The sequence below is a fragment of the Bos javanicus genome, chromosome 22 (assembly GCF_032452875.1).
Source record: "Bos javanicus breed banteng chromosome 22, ARS-OSU_banteng_1.0, whole genome shotgun sequence".
Classification (NCBI taxonomy): Eukaryota; Metazoa; Chordata; class Mammalia; order Artiodactyla; family Bovidae; genus Bos; species Bos javanicus.
In genome coordinates, this window is record NC_083889.1 from 31,464,192 (window position 1) to 31,480,017 (window position 15,826).

Sequence of the window (15,826 nt, forward strand, 5' to 3'; positions counted from 1 at the left end):
GCAAGTACACTGGAGAAATAATAGCCTTTTTAACATACGGTGCTAATACAATAAACTACCCAAAAAAAGAAAAACCAGAAACATAGCAGACCTTTATTTCATAACATATAAAAGAGAAAAACTTCAACACTTTGACTTAGGCAAAATATTCCTAGATATGACATCAGAAACATGTTCCATGTAAAAATAATGATAAATTGTACTTCCAAAATTCAAAATATTTGTGTTTTATGAGATTTCATCAAGAAAATGAAAAGACAAGCAACAGACTGAGATAAAATATTTGCAAAGCATTTATCTGACCAAGGACTTATATCGAGAACATACAAAGAACTCTTTCACTCAAACATAAGACAAACAACTCTATCAAAAATGGCCAAAAGATTTAAATAGATATTTTATCAAAGAAGATGGATAATAAGCATATTAAAAATGCTCAGTATTATTATTCATTAGGAAAGCACAAATAGAAATCATAATGTGATATTATACTCACTAGAATTTTATACACACTAGAATGGCCATAATAATAAAAAAAGACAATAATACTGGGGAAAATGTGGAGAAACTGGAAGCTGCATACACTGCTGACATAAATGTAAAATAGTACAGTCACTTTGGAAAACAGTTTAGAAGTTCCTCAAAATGGTAAACAGAGTTACCGAATAAGCCAGCAATTCCACTCCTAGGTATATATCCAAGAGAAATGAAAATAATGTATATCCACACAAAAGCTTATACATGAAAGTTCTTAGCAGCATCATTCCTAATCACCAAAATTTGTAAATATATAAGTGTTCATCAACTGGTGACTGATTTCATGAGTAAAATGTGGTCTGCCCTTATGATGGACAATTATTAAGCAATAGAAAGGAATGAACTATGGACATATGTCACAACATCGACAAAACAACAAAAAAAATTATGCTCAAAGAAATCTGCTACAAAAGGCCACACATTATGTGATTATATGATTAAATTACATGGTTCCACGTAAATGAAGTGCTCAGAAAAGACAAAACTATAAAAACAGAAAGCAGATTAGTGGTCTATAGGGATGAGAGGAGGAGTAGGGTGTGAGATGGATTAACAGTAGGGATGCTAAAAAAATCTTCTAAACCTCATTTATAGTGATGGCTGCACAACTTGGTAAATTTACTAAAAATCTTTGGACTAGTATCCTGGAAAAAGGTGAAATACCTGAAATGTCAAATTTAAAAAAAATTAAATCTTATAATCTGTCAGTTCAGTTCAGTTGCTCAGTCGTGTCCGACTCTGTGCAACCCATGAATTGCAGCACGCCAGGCCTCCCTGCCCATCACCAACTCTCAGAGTTCACTCAAACGCATGTCCATTGAGTCGGTGATGCCATCCAGCCATCTCATCCTCTGTCGTCCCCTTTTCCTCCTGCCCCCAATCCCTCCCAGCATCAGAGTCTTTTCCAATGAGTCAACTCTTCGCATGAGGTGGCCAAAGTATTGCAGTTTCAGCTTTAGCATCATTCCTTCCAAAGAACACCCAGGGCTGATCTCCTTTAGAGTGGACTGGTTGGGTCTTCTTGCAGTTCAAGGGACTCTCAAGAGTCTTCTCCAACACCACAGTTCAAAAGCATCAATTCTTCAGTGCTCAGGTTTCTTCACAGTCCAACTCTCACATCCATACATGACCACAGGAAAAACCATAGCCTTGACTAGACGAACCTTTGTTGAAAAGTAATGTCTCTGCTTTTCAATATGCTATCTAGGTTGGTCATAACTTTCCTTCCAAGGAGTAAGCGTCTTTTAATTTCATGGCTGCACTCACCATCTGCAGTGATTTTGGAGCCCCCAAAAATAAAGTCAGCCACTGTTTCCACTGTTTCCCCATCTATTTACCATGAAGTGATGGGACCAGATGCCATGATCTTCATTTTCTGAATGTTGAAGCTTTAGGCCAAGTTTTTCACTCTCCTCTTTCACCTTCTTCAAGAGGCTTTTGAGTTCCTCTTCACTTTCTGCCATAAGGGTGGTGTCATCTGCATATCTGAGGTTATTGATATTTCTCCCAACAATCTTGATTCCAGCTTGTGTTTCTTCCAGACCAGCGTTTCTCATGATGTACTCTGCATAGAAGTTAAATAAGCAGGGGGACAGTATACAGCCTTGACGTACTCCTTTTCCTATTTGGAACCAGTCTGTTGTTCCATGTCCAGTTCTAACTGTTGCTTCCTGACCTGCATATAGGTTTCTCAAGAGGCATGTCAGGTGGTCTGGTATTCCCATCTCTTTCAGAATTTTCCAGTTTATTGTGATCCACACAGTCAAAGGCTTTGGCATAGTCAATAAAGCAGAAATAGATGTTTTTCTGGAGCTCTCTTGCTTTTTCAATGATCCAGTGGATGTTGGCAATTTGATCTCTGGTTCCTCTGCCTTTTCTAAAGCCAGCTTGAACATCTGTCACTTAAAACACTACAAAGTCTGGCTTCAACCTACCCAGGACAATTGAAAAAAAAAAACAAACTTTGTTGGGTATCAGTGTGGACTCTAGAATCAAAGAGATTTGGCTTCAAATCTCACTCTACTACTTACTAGCCGTGCAACTTGAGTGATTTCACCTCTCTGAGACTTACACTTTTCATCTACAAAATAGAGTTAACGGTGTCTCCTTGCCAGATCATGGTGATAATTAGAGGCAAGGCATGCAAAGCGCTGAGCAAAGTTAGGCACAAAGTGCTCACTGATTGGTAGCTAGAATTATTAGCTACATCTCCAAATTATTTCCATGCTCTTCCAAAATGAGCTCAGCTTTAGCTCCTTTGGTTAAGGAACTTCCCTTAGGCATTCCTAATTGTCATATTGTATTATTATAATTTTCTTCACTAAAGATTGCTACCCCTCCTGCCCCATCAAAAGTACTTATTCTTCCAGCTCCACTAATTCCTATAGAGCATTCCATCCCACTAGGGATACTGTTCTCCTAAACTCCTCTCTTTGTATATACAACTCCTTTGTCTATGTACAACTCCTGTGATTCAGAAGCATACAATCACACGATTGCCACCTGTATTTTCTTGAGTGTATAATCTGACTCCTGTGCTACCACACTCCCCTGCTGCCTGAAGCCATGGACGATATCATGGGATTTTTGTCTGGCAAGTTGAGATGAAACTTCAATCTTTCTGTACCACACTTCCAGATAGCCACAGTGATATGCGGTTTGATATCATTACTCTCCTGCATTGTGATTCAGTTTTTATGAGAATACATTTACATGAAGAAGTGCTCAATGACTGTAGAATAAAAAAATAAGCTTAACAAAGGTAAAAGTTCCATAAAACAGACTCAAAAAAATTAACTAGATTGTTGTTCTATCTTCTTTGGCTGCTAGACAAAGACCCAAATCTACTGCTTATTACTCTGTTTTCAAAATGTTCACACCCACGAAATGGACTCAGTAAAAACAGATAAGCACAGGAGTTAAGGTGTATCACCTACCTAAATTATAAAGAAATGCCAACTCTCTATATATACTGCAAACACTCAGTAGTGAATTTCTGAATAAAGCAATGCATGACATCACAATTAGTCTTCCTTATTAACAACTTAGCAACTTTCAATGTTTGAAAAACAGAATCAGACATTGTAGAAAAATTTCCCCTTATTTTACCTCCTATCATTCTTTCAAACAAAAAAAAAAATCAGACATTTTCCAAGAATTTAGACATCAAAATCTCAACCAAAAGACCTGTCTTTATCAAAAGAAATAACTGCTCTTGCTACGATCTTCATTCTTCAGAAGATTTCTAAATTGCCCCCTTCCTTTTTAAAAAATACATTAGAATAGATAATGACCTACATCCTTCCACTTTTGTCACTTTTGATGGGATCTTCTCTTTTCAGCTTCATTTGTTACTCTTGTCTCTATCAAAATACCACTTCTTGAAATTTCTGACAAAATTTCTGGTTGCACTAGTTGGAGGCTGGGAGCAGAATTTTCCTGGCCTTGCATCAGTACTGACCCTGTGTGCAACCTGAGGTAAAAATCTCTCAAAAGTACAGGCAGGTGGTCCAGTGGTTGGGAATCTGCCTTCCAAGGCAGGGGATTCAGGTTCGATCCCTGGTTGGGAAACTAAGATCCCACAAACCATGTGGCCACTAAGCCTACGCACCACAGTGAAGAGCCAGAGTGCTGCAACTGAGAGCCAGTGCAGCCATAGATAAATGCATACCACACAGGGATCAAAATGTCCAACCCACCTACTCAAAGGCGTGCTGAGAGATAAATGAGACCACAAGCATGAAAACCCTTCAGTGATTGTGGATAAAATTCAACATCATCATGAGGATCATTAAATTTCTTCCTGGGCGCTAAAGGGGTGGAACCCACCAGAGACAAATCCCCACCTGACCCCTGAAATTCAAAGGAACCACTGGATTAGTAGATTCAATATTTTCTTTTATTCATTAAATAGAGAAACAGCCATCACACATTAAACTTGGATCTTTCTGTTTGGAAGGAGGCAGAGATTTGGGGCAAAAGGTTTACTTTGATTCTTGGCTCCAGTACTTAAAACTTTGGCAGTCTGGCCAGTGTCCTCATCTGCAAAATGGGAGTGCATATCAAAGGTTATAAAACCCTTGAGTGCTACTCAGATGTAAATGCTTATCAAATATTTAGTAACTATGTTTCAAAAAAATTACATGTTCAATATTTGAAGAGCTCTAACACCTATTAGCTCTACTCTTTATTCCACTGTGTCATTCTAAATAAGTACTCTCCTGCGTTCTATCCTGAGCAAGAAATGAATTTTCAAAACTGATTAGTTTTGCAGGAACATAGAGAGAGATTTACAAATACACCAATTTGAAATGTGATTTCTTGAATAACTTGCCTGTCATTTTAACAGAATATGGGATAGAGGGATAAAAAGAAAGCTTCATTACTGTCCAGACCAATTTGACTCTTACAAAGCTAATTAAACATGTCTTGAGTATATAAAATATATCATCCTCAGATAACAGCATACTGTTAAGTTCTTCATCTTATTAAGAGCTTGCATTAATGTTCCTTCAACATAAATTTTATACCCAGACAGGTACTATTTGAGAAACCTCACAATAGGAATGACCTAAATTAGGGTGACAGAGGCAAAAGATGGATCACCAGGGCCTGTCTCAACAAGAAGAGGAATGGGGATTCGATCTTACATTATTGTCCAATTCTAATGTGCTAACATTATCTTCTGAAAAAAGCTTCCTTCCTCAAGCCATCAACCCCTCTGGGGCTCAGCATCAAGGTAAGGAATTTCACAACCCAAGGGACTAAACCCCATACCTCAGAGTCATAAAGTCAACGCTGAAAGACTCTTAGAGGTCCTTGAAACTTTATCCTTTATAAATAAGGAAAAAGAGACCCAAAGAGGTGATATGTCGGAAGTTATAGATTCTGATATGTAGCACAGCATCTTTTTCAGAGAAAAGAAAGTTAATGTAAGATAGTCACCAGAATGTATCTGAGTACTAAAAATAAAGCTTTAAAGATTAACCAATGACTATGAGTCTGTTTCTGCTTTATAGATAGGTTCATTTTTCAGACTTGTGATTGCCAAGGGGGCAGGAGGAAGGGAGAATGATAGACTGAGAGTTTGGGGTGATTACGTGCAATTACATTTAGAATGGATAAATAACAAGGTCTCACTGTACAGCATAGGAACCACACTCAATATCCTGTGATAAACCATAATGGAAAAGACTATCAAAAAAGAATATATACAGTATGCATATAAATGAGTCACTTTGATATATAGCAGAGACAGGCACTGTAAATCAACTATACTTCAACAAAAATATTAATCAATGGATTTCATCAATTGATCTGATGAGTCCATGGCTCTTACTTTCTATTATCTCATGCCTGTCGTAAGGCACCATCCTGGCTCATGTGTGAGCCCTAACATTTGGATATAGTCTCTCCAACACATTGCTTCCTCCAGCCTATATTTGAACACCCTTTTTTAATTTGGTGTGAATGCCCCCATTTTGGGGTGCTCTCTCTCCAGGAACCAGAACTGAAGCCAAAGTTTAGAAGAGCAGCACGACTTACAATCAGAGGCTAAAAGTGACATTTTACCACAATAAAAAATGTCACAAGATTTTTTTTTAAAAATCACAAGCATATAAATATACATTGTTTTCCCTGATAAGATTACATTCAGGCTATTAAAAGCCTTTTTATGTTCTTTCTTCTCTTTCACGTTCCCCAGATGTAGGCTATAGTACAATGGGACATTGACCCAACCACAAAAGTCTTCCTCCGTAATCTCTATTGCAGTGAATTGGAGCCATAGGAAATGCCCTATGACCTGAAGAGCTTCCCCAAACAGAAACTCCTGAGCATTAATGGGTAAATTTTCAGTATCACGGTAAAGTTTCTATAGAGTTGACATTTGAATGATGCTGTGACAGCTTTTTGTACCTTACATACTGTCAGTGCAACCATATTAGGGACCACTTTTGACTTTGTAAAGCCATTTTAAAAAAGTTGGGGGGTGAGAATTAAAAAAAAATACTTCACTGACATGCCAAGGGCATATACACTAACAGAATAATGACCCCCCCTTTCAGGATCATTCCCTTGGGAGGGGGGAAAAAAACGTGAGTGTACATGTACACATATATATGTACACACATGCGCACGTGCACACACACCTTCTAGGGATCTACAATTCCTTCAGATTCATTAAAAGGCCAATGGAATGGCGACTTTGCATACATTTATAGGCTTCCCTGGTGGCTCAGAGGTTAAAGCGTCTGCCTGCAATGTGGGAGACCTGGGTTCAATCCCTGGGTTGGGAAGATCCCCTGGAGAAGGAAATGGCAACCCACTCCAGTACTCTTGCCTGGAGAATCCCATGGAGGAGGAGCCTGGTAGGCTACAGTCCAAGGGGTTGCAAAGAGTGGGACAGGACTGAGCGACTTCACTTTCACTTTCATGGTCTGTAAGAGACACTTTTATTGAAATTCAGTTGTAACTGTGAATGCTTCAGACCAGATACAATTTTAACATTTTCTGCTACTGGAGTGGGAAGACCAAATAGCTATTTCAAATTCACATTTCCCTTTTCCAATTGAACGTGTCACTCCCCCTGGAACGCCCGTATGCCACGATACCTCTAGCTTTCCAATTCATTTTCATTGGAAAAATCTAAACATGAAGCAATACCTTCTACTCTACCAGTCACCGAGGATCCCCTTAGGGTATTTTTGTGTTGAAAGAAGTCACTGAGTATCAGACTGATAGCTTTTTGTCTTCTGAAGCTCATTGACTAAGAAAATAATACACATAAAGACAGCCTATTCCAACAATATCCCAAGGGGAAAATAGTTCATTGCCACTCACTTTTAGTGATGGTTTAGAAAGGGTTAGAGAGTTTTACCTTGGGGGTCTACAGAAGATAACATGCCAGTACTCTATGTTTTAAGGGAAAAAAAGAAGAAGAAGAATAAAAAAAGGAAAAAAAAAAACAACAGTGCCTCTTTAGGAAATGTAGAAGATATTCACTGTCACTTCTGATTAGAAGAGAGTTGGGAAAAAAGATTCCTTGGTAATAGATATTTCACTGAATGTGTACAAGTGCTTTACTAAATGAAACTCCAAAAACCAAAGGGGCATCAAATAACACTTAGGTATTCAAAGAACACAACCCATCCACACTTGCAGGGATTGTCAGTTCTCAAAACCACACACTTGAAATGATAACTTTAAAATCCTCTCTCGAATTGTTTGATGACATTTGTTTCTTAATGTTATTGCCAACCAAGTGCTCAATTTCAATGCAGAAATATAAAATATGAAGGATAAACATATTTCTGCATCAGGTGCCATAACCATATCTTATTTTATAAATATTTTCACTTTCACCTGCTTAAAAGCAGTATAATTAGGAAAAAGACTCAGGCAGCCTGGAATTATATTTCTGTTTACAATTTTATAAACACAGCTATATTTCCTTTTAGTGCTGTGATCTGCAGCTGTAAAACATCCTTAACACTATTAGTTAATAATCTGATTTTACTTACAAATGCTTCCTTCTTCCTCCACATCTACTTCTTTAAAAATGTATTTGTACCTGTTTCAAAGAAACAGAAAAACGGTTCACTCATGACCCAAAAGACAAGGTTTCCAGGCTTTGAGTTTAAAATGATGATAATATTAGGAAATATATAAAACAATGAGTATATGAAGAAAAATAAACTATTTAATTGATTATATGATGGGGGTATAAGCAATTATGTCTTCAGTTCAGTTCAGTCACTCAGTCATGCCCGACTCTTCGCGACCCCATGAACCGCAGCACGCCAGGCCTCCCTGTCTATCACCAACTCCCAGAGTTCACTCAGACTCAAGTCCATTGAGTCAGTGATGCCATCCAGCCATCTCATCCTCTGTCGTCCCCTTCTCCTCCTGCCCCAAATCCCTCCCAGCATCAGAGTCTTTTCCAATGAGTCAACTCTTCGCATGAGGTGGCCAAAGTATTGCAGTTTCAGCTTTAGCATCATTCCCTCCAAAGAAATCCCAGGGCTGATCTCCTTCAGAATGGACTGGTTGGATCTCCTTGCAGTCCAAGGGACTCTCAAGAGGCTTCTCCAACACCACAGTTCAAAAGCATCAATTCTTTGGCGCTCAGCCTTCTTCACAGTCCAACTCTCCCATCCATACATGACCACAGGAAAAACCATAGCCTTGAGTAGACAGACCTTTGTTGGAAAAGTAATGTCTCTGCTTTTTTTTTTTTTTTTCTTTTTTACAGGGTTGTCGTTACCATCTTTCTAAATTCCATATATATGCGTTAGTATACTGTATTGGTGTTTGTCCTTCTGGCTTACTTCACTCTGTATAATAGGCTCCAGTTTCATCCACCTCATTAGAACTGATTCAAATGTATTCTTTTTAATGGCTGAGTAATACTCCATTGTGTATATGTACCACAGCTTTCTTATCCATTCATCTGCTGATGGACATCTAGGTTGCTTCCATGTCCTGGCTATTATAAACAGTGCTGCGATGAACATTGGGGTACATGTGTCTCTTTCCCTTCTGGTTTCCTCAGTGTGTATGCCCAGCAGTGGGATGTTATCTAGGTTGGTCATAATTTTCCTTCCAAGGAGTAAGCGCCTTTTAATTTCATGGATGCAGTCACCATCTGCAGTGATTTTGGAGCCCAGGAAAATAAAGTCTGACACTGTTTCCACTGTTTCCCCATCTATTTGCCATGAAGTGATGGGACCGGATGCCATGATCTTTGTTTTCTGAATGTTGAGCTTTAAGCCAACTTTTTCACTCTCCACTTTCACCTTCATCAAGAGGCTTTTGAGTTCCTCTTCACTTTCTGCCATAAGGGTGGTGTCATCTGCATATCTGAGGTTATTGATATTTGTCCCGGCAATCCTGATTCCAGCTTGTGTTTCTTCCAGTCCAGCATTTCTCATGATGTACTCTGCATAGAAGTTAAATAAACAGGGTGACAATATACAGCCTTGACATACTCCTTTTCCTATTTGGAACCATTCTGTTGTTCCATGTCCAGTTCTAACTGTTGCCTCCTGACCTGTATACAGATTTCTCAAGAAGCAGGTCAGGTGGTCTGGTATTCCCATCTCTTGAAGAATTTCCACAGTTTATTGTGATCCACACAGTCAAAGGCTTTGGCATAGTCAATAAAGCAGAAATAGATGTTTTTCTGGAACTCTCTTGCTTTTTCCATGATCCAGCAGATTTTGGTAATTTGATCTCTGGTTCCTCTGCCTTTTCTAAAACCAGCTTGAACATCAGGAATTTCACGGTTCACGTATTGCTGAAGCCTGGCTTGGAGAATTTTGAGCATTACTTTACTAGCATGTGAGATGAGTGCAACTGTGTGGTAGTTTGAGCATTCTTTGGCTTTGCCTTTCTTTGGGATTGGAATGAAAACAGACCTTTTCCAGTCCTGTGGCCACTGCTGATTGGATGCAATCTCAAAAACGACAGAATGATCTCTGTTCGTTTCCAAGGCAAACCATTCAATATCACAGTAATCAAAGTCTATGCCCCAACCAGTAATGCTGAAGAAGCTGAAGTTGAATGGTTCTATGAAGACCTACAAGACCTTTTAGAATTGACACCCAAAAAAGATGTCCTTTTCATTACAGGGGACTGGAATGCAAAAGTAGGAAGTCAAGAAACACCTGGAGTAACAGGCAAATTTGGCCTTGGAATATGGAATGAAGCAGGGCAAAGACTAATAGAGTTTTGCCAAGAAAATGCACTGGTCATAGCAAACACCCTCTTCCAACAACACAAGAGAAGACTCTATACATGGACATCACCAGATGGTCAACACCGAAATCAGATTGATTATATTCTTTGCAGCCAAAGATGGAGAAGCTCTATACAGTCAAAAAACAAGACCAGGAGCTGACTGTGGCTCAGATCATGAACTCCTTATTACCAAATTCTGACTTAAATTGAAGAAAGTAGGGAAAACCACTAGACCATTCAGGTATGACCTAAATCAAATCCCTTATGATTATACAGTGGAAGTGAGAAAGAGATTTAAGGGCCTAGAGCTGATAGATAGAGTGCCTGATGAACTATGGAATGAGGTTCGTGACATTGTACAGGAGACAGGGATCAAGATCATCCCCATGGAAAAGAAACGCAAAAAAGCAAAATGGCTCTCTGGGGAGGCCTTACAAATAGCTGTGAAAAGAAGAGAAGCAAAAAGCAAAGGAGAAAAGGAAAGATACAAGCATCTGAATGCAGAGTTCCAAAGAATAGCAAGAAGAGATAAGAAAGCCTTCTTCAGTGATCAATGCAAAGAAATAGAGGAAAACAACAGAATGGAAAAGACTAGAGATCTCTTCAAGAAAATTAGAGATACCAAGGGAACATTTCATGCAAAGATGGGCTCGATAAAGGACAGAAATGGTATGGACCTAACAGAAGCAGAAGATATTAAGAAGAGGTGGCAAGAATACACAGAAGAACTGTACAAAAAAGATCTTCACAACCCAGATAATCACGATGATGTGATCACTGACCTAAAGCCAGACATCCTGGAATGTGAAGTCAAGTGGGCCTTAGAAAGCATCACTACGAACAAAGCTAGTGGAGGTGATGGAATTCCAGTTGAGCTCTTTCAAATCCTGAAAGATGATGCTGTGAAAGTGCTGCACTCAATTTTGTCTTAGATTTCTTTTATTTCAATATCATATTTAAAGTAGAGTAAGACTTTTAAAAGAACAATCACAATACCATGAATTTACATGGTATCTGTTCACTGACTGGGCTTCCCAGGTGGTGTTACTGGTAAATAATCTGCCAGACAATACAGGAGACATAAGAGATGTGAGTACGACCCTTGGGTTGGAACGATCACCTGGAGAAGGGCATGACATCCCATTCCAGTACTCTTGTCTGGAGAATCCCCATGGACAAAGCAGCCTGGCAGGCCATAGTACATTGGGTCACAAAGAGTCAGACCCCACTGAAGCGACTTAGCACACACACACGCTGATCACAGACCAAGTGTTTTAATATCTTTTTATGTTCCAAAGACACCATCAAGATGAGAAGAGTAAAGACTGTTGGCCCCATTTTATGGATGAGGACAATGAAGCTCTTAGAAACTGAACAATGAAATTCAGGAAGGAGTTAACACATTCCTTTAACACGTCAATTCACAGGACAAATACCCATAAGTGGTTTCATTGGGAATCCCTATAACTCAGATGAACAGGGTTCTTCACCCTGATAGCGGCAATCATCTCCAGTACCCAGTTGCTTTCTGCACTCCTAGAACTAGCCTTATGGGACAGCACTCAGAGGTATCAACACCCCAAAGAATCCCATCCCTCTTCAGCCCTCTTCAGTCCCCAAATCCCTCATGCAAGCTTCTGGATTTGAAAACCTCAACTTCCCTTTGTTCCTCCAGTCTGAGGGGTAACAGCTGCTTGCTGTACTTCCTTCTGAACCACCAGTCTTCCCATGGTGCTCTAGGAGTCCTCCCATACCTCCTCAACCAATTTCCTTTCTGAAATTCTCTGTTGCAATATAGAAAGTTTGGTTCTGCTTTCCTGACTGGACCCTGAGTAATACAGACAGGTTAACCACAAAGTAAGAAGTACTGATTTATACATTTCTCTCTCCATCTAATAACACAGAAGGTCTGATTTTCAAGTCTAGCCTGACTCAGGAAAGTTAACAGTTCATTCACATCATTTTATTACTTTGAGTGCTTGGAGATTTGCTACGTGCGGGCCTCAGTGGGACAGCACCTGGTTTCTTGTGATTCAAGTTCCAGTGCTAAATGGGCAGAAGGCTTTTCTTACGGACATTTCAGAGGAAGCCTCCCCACCACTGACATGAAAACACCAATACTGCACGTAGTTTATTTCACTCATGTCCTTTATAATTACTTCCAAACGTGTGTATTGCACCCAGGGCCACAAGGCAGGCAGTCCTATTTTTGCCGGGACAGTAAAAGGAATCTTGTAATCCATTACACCTTTAAACCACAGGCATTTGGGGCCAAGTTCAGAAACAAAGCCAAATATGGTTCAACTCTTCTAAGCCTCAGCTTCGTTTATATTTTGTTGTGTTTTAACTAACATCCTATTTCTAAGGATTTTAAGAGGTACGTGACACTTGGACAAGAAGTAGTTCCAGCAAAATAATATTCTGATGAGTTAAGTGTAAATGAATCAGAAACATGCAAACTATATTTCCCTTGAAACACACAGGGATTTAAAAGTTAATGGAAAAGTGCTGGCAACCCACATTTAGAGTTTTTATTGAAATCAGGATGTTTGAATAAACATTAGACATTCAAATAACTCAAACTGAAATGGGGTTCACCAATCCTTAATTAAACAGTACTTTAAATGATGATGAAGCATGTCACATTCACATTTCAGACTTAAAGCTTTACTTGGCAGACATGCTTCTGGTTCAAGAAACCTCTGCAGTCATGTTATGGCAACCAATTGAGATATTAAAACAGACAGTGAAGTTTTAAACTCAGTTTGGCAAGCACCATGAGAAAATAACTACCAATTGGAACATTAAAAAAAAAAAAAAGAGTGTCAGGAGTGTAATACAAAGTTTTGAAAGGAAGTTGGAGCCAGACACAGAATTTAGAAGGAATATGCCTTCTTAAATGGGCTAATAATGAGCTAATCATATAAGAAACTAGAGAGTGGTATGTGTCGAGGTTGCTCTTTTCTGTTTTCGATTGTAAGTTGAAGCTGCAAATCAAAATGGCTTGTAAGTTGGAAATGGACAGAAGTGTAATGGAATTTTAATTTCTCTGATGCCTAATGCTGGAATTAAGCTAGCAGTTGGCTAAGTGGACTTTCTCTGACCCACTGGTCAGCTTGTAACCACATTATATGAATTTCCAATGGATTAAAAATAACCCCTGGGGTTGTTCAGAGCCCCGTGTGAAATTAGTCAGAAGCAAAACTAATGATATCATAGATGCCAAACTTCAATATGTATCAGACAAACTTTAGTTTGCATCAGAATCATCTAGAAGGCATACTGGACCCTACCTTAAGAGTTTATAATTGAGGAAGTCTGGGTGGAGACCTACAATCTGCATTTTTAACAGACTCCCAAGTGAGAAGCTGATTCTGTTGGACTGGGCCATTCTCAGAAAGCCTCCAAAGCATCCATGATGGCTCAGGTCTGCTCTAAGCCCCTACTAACTGTGGAGCAAGCACACTAATGCTTTCTATGAGCGCTTTCCATTACCATCTTAGAAAAGGGCTTCAAGCCTCTCCCTCTACTTTTCCCCTAAAAAACCAGAGCTGCTTAAGGAATTTGCTGGAATATAAATAGTTCAACCATTTTAAAACAAGATCATCTAGTTCTTTGGCCCATTTTTTGATTGGGTCATTTATTTTTCTGGAATTGAGCTGTAGGAGTTGCTTGTATATTTTTGAGATTAGTTGTTTGTCAGTTGCTTCATTTGCTATTATTTTCTCCCATTCTGAAGACATACAGATGGCTAACAAACACATGAAAAGATGCTCAACATCACTCATTATCAGAGAAATGCAAATCAAAACCACTATGAGGTACCATTTCACGCCAGTCAGAATGGCTGCGATCCAAAAGTCTATAAATAATAAATGCTGGAGAGGGTGTGGAGAAAAGGGAACCCTCTTACACTGTTGGTGGGAATGCAAACTAGTACAGCCACTATGGAGAACAGTGTGGATATTCCTTAAAAAACTGTAAATAGAACTGCCTTATGACCCAGCAATCCCACTGCTGGGCATACACACTGAGGAAACCAGAAGGGAAAGAGACACATGTACCCCAATGTTCATCGCAGCACTGTTTATAATAGCCAGGACATGGAAGCAACCTAGATGTCCATCAGCAGATGAATGGATAAGAAAGCTGTGGTACATATATACAATGGAGTATTACTCAGCCATTAAAAAGAATACATTTGAATCAGTTCTAATGAGGTGGATGAAACTGGAACCTATTATACAGAGTGAAGTAAGCCAGAAGGACAAACACCAATACAGTATACTAACGCATATATATGGAATTTAGAAAGATGGTAACAATAACCCTGTATACAAGACAGCAAAAGAGACACTGATGTATAGAACAGTCTTTTGGACTCTGTGGGAGAGGGTGAGGGTGAGATGATTTGGGAGAATGGCATTGAAATATGTATAATATCATATATGAAACGAGTCGCCAGTCCAGGTTCGATGCAGGATACAGGATGCTTGGGGCTGGTGCACTGGGATGACCCAGGGGGATGGTATGGGGAGGGAGGAGGGAGAGGGGTTCAGGATGAGGAGCCCGTGTATGCCTGTGGCGGATTCATTTCGATGTATGGCAGAACCAATACAATATTGTAAAGTTTAAAAATAAAATAAAATTTAAAAAAAAACAAGATCATCATAAATGTTTTCAAATGAGATGTGCATACCTATAAAAAAGATGTCTAAAATAAACAGAGTAATTCTTTCCATCCCACTTGACCTTCTATTGGAGGCAAATTTTTCAGACATTCAGATTAGTCTGACAGATCAGCATCAGAACTATCAAACCGATTCATCTCTGAAATTATTGTGATCGCATCTGTTCTTTGTGAGCGACAACCTGATGCATAGTTTAGCCAATCTGCATTATTCCTCACCTTGCAACAATAGATGATTTGTCATCCTCTGGCTCCTGCTTATGTCACAGAATTGCAAATGAATTGACCACAGAAATCTAATGGAACATCTTACTTTCTGCAATAACCACTACAATAACCTCTGGGCAAGAGTTTTCATCCTTTGCTTGGATGTCTTCAAGTACAGGAAACCAACCACTATTGACAGCAAAACACCTTTTCCTTTTCAGGGTGAAAGAACACGGTGGAGACAGAATAACAGACTTCTGCCTCAATAGGAACATGTAGTTTTTACTCTCAGCAAGGGCCTCTTTCTCATTCCTTGCATCAAGTGGGCCTCCAGGTCCTTTTGTTGGTTTAACTTCTTTAATATCCACTACTTTTGAACAGGGGCTTCCCAGGTGGCTCAGTGGGCCCAGCGGGTAAAGAATCTGTCTGCAAAGCAGGAGATGTAGGAAATTTGGATTTGATCCCTGGGTTGGGAAGATTCCCTGGAGCAGGGCATGGCAACACACTCCAATATTCTTGCCTGGAGAATATCATGGACAAAGGAACCTGGCAGGCTATAGTCAATGGGGTCTCAAAGAGTCAGACACAATGGCAGAAACTGAGCACACACGCATGCACCTTTGTCCATGTCTTGGATGTTGTCCCCATCTCCAT

General features: G+C 39.4%; 1 long non-coding RNA gene across 1 annotated transcript in view; it reads right to left on the minus strand.

The window, feature by feature from the left end:
- LOC133235672 (uncharacterized) overlaps positions 1–15,826 on the minus strand; it is a 703,684-nt gene that overhangs the window by 602,824 nt on the left and 85,034 nt on the right. Inside the window, exon 4 of the long non-coding RNA XR_009732619.1 lies at positions 8,058–8,107. This is a non-coding gene — a long non-coding RNA (uncharacterized LOC133235672). The remainder of the gene's footprint in view (positions 1–8,057; positions 8,108–15,826) is intronic.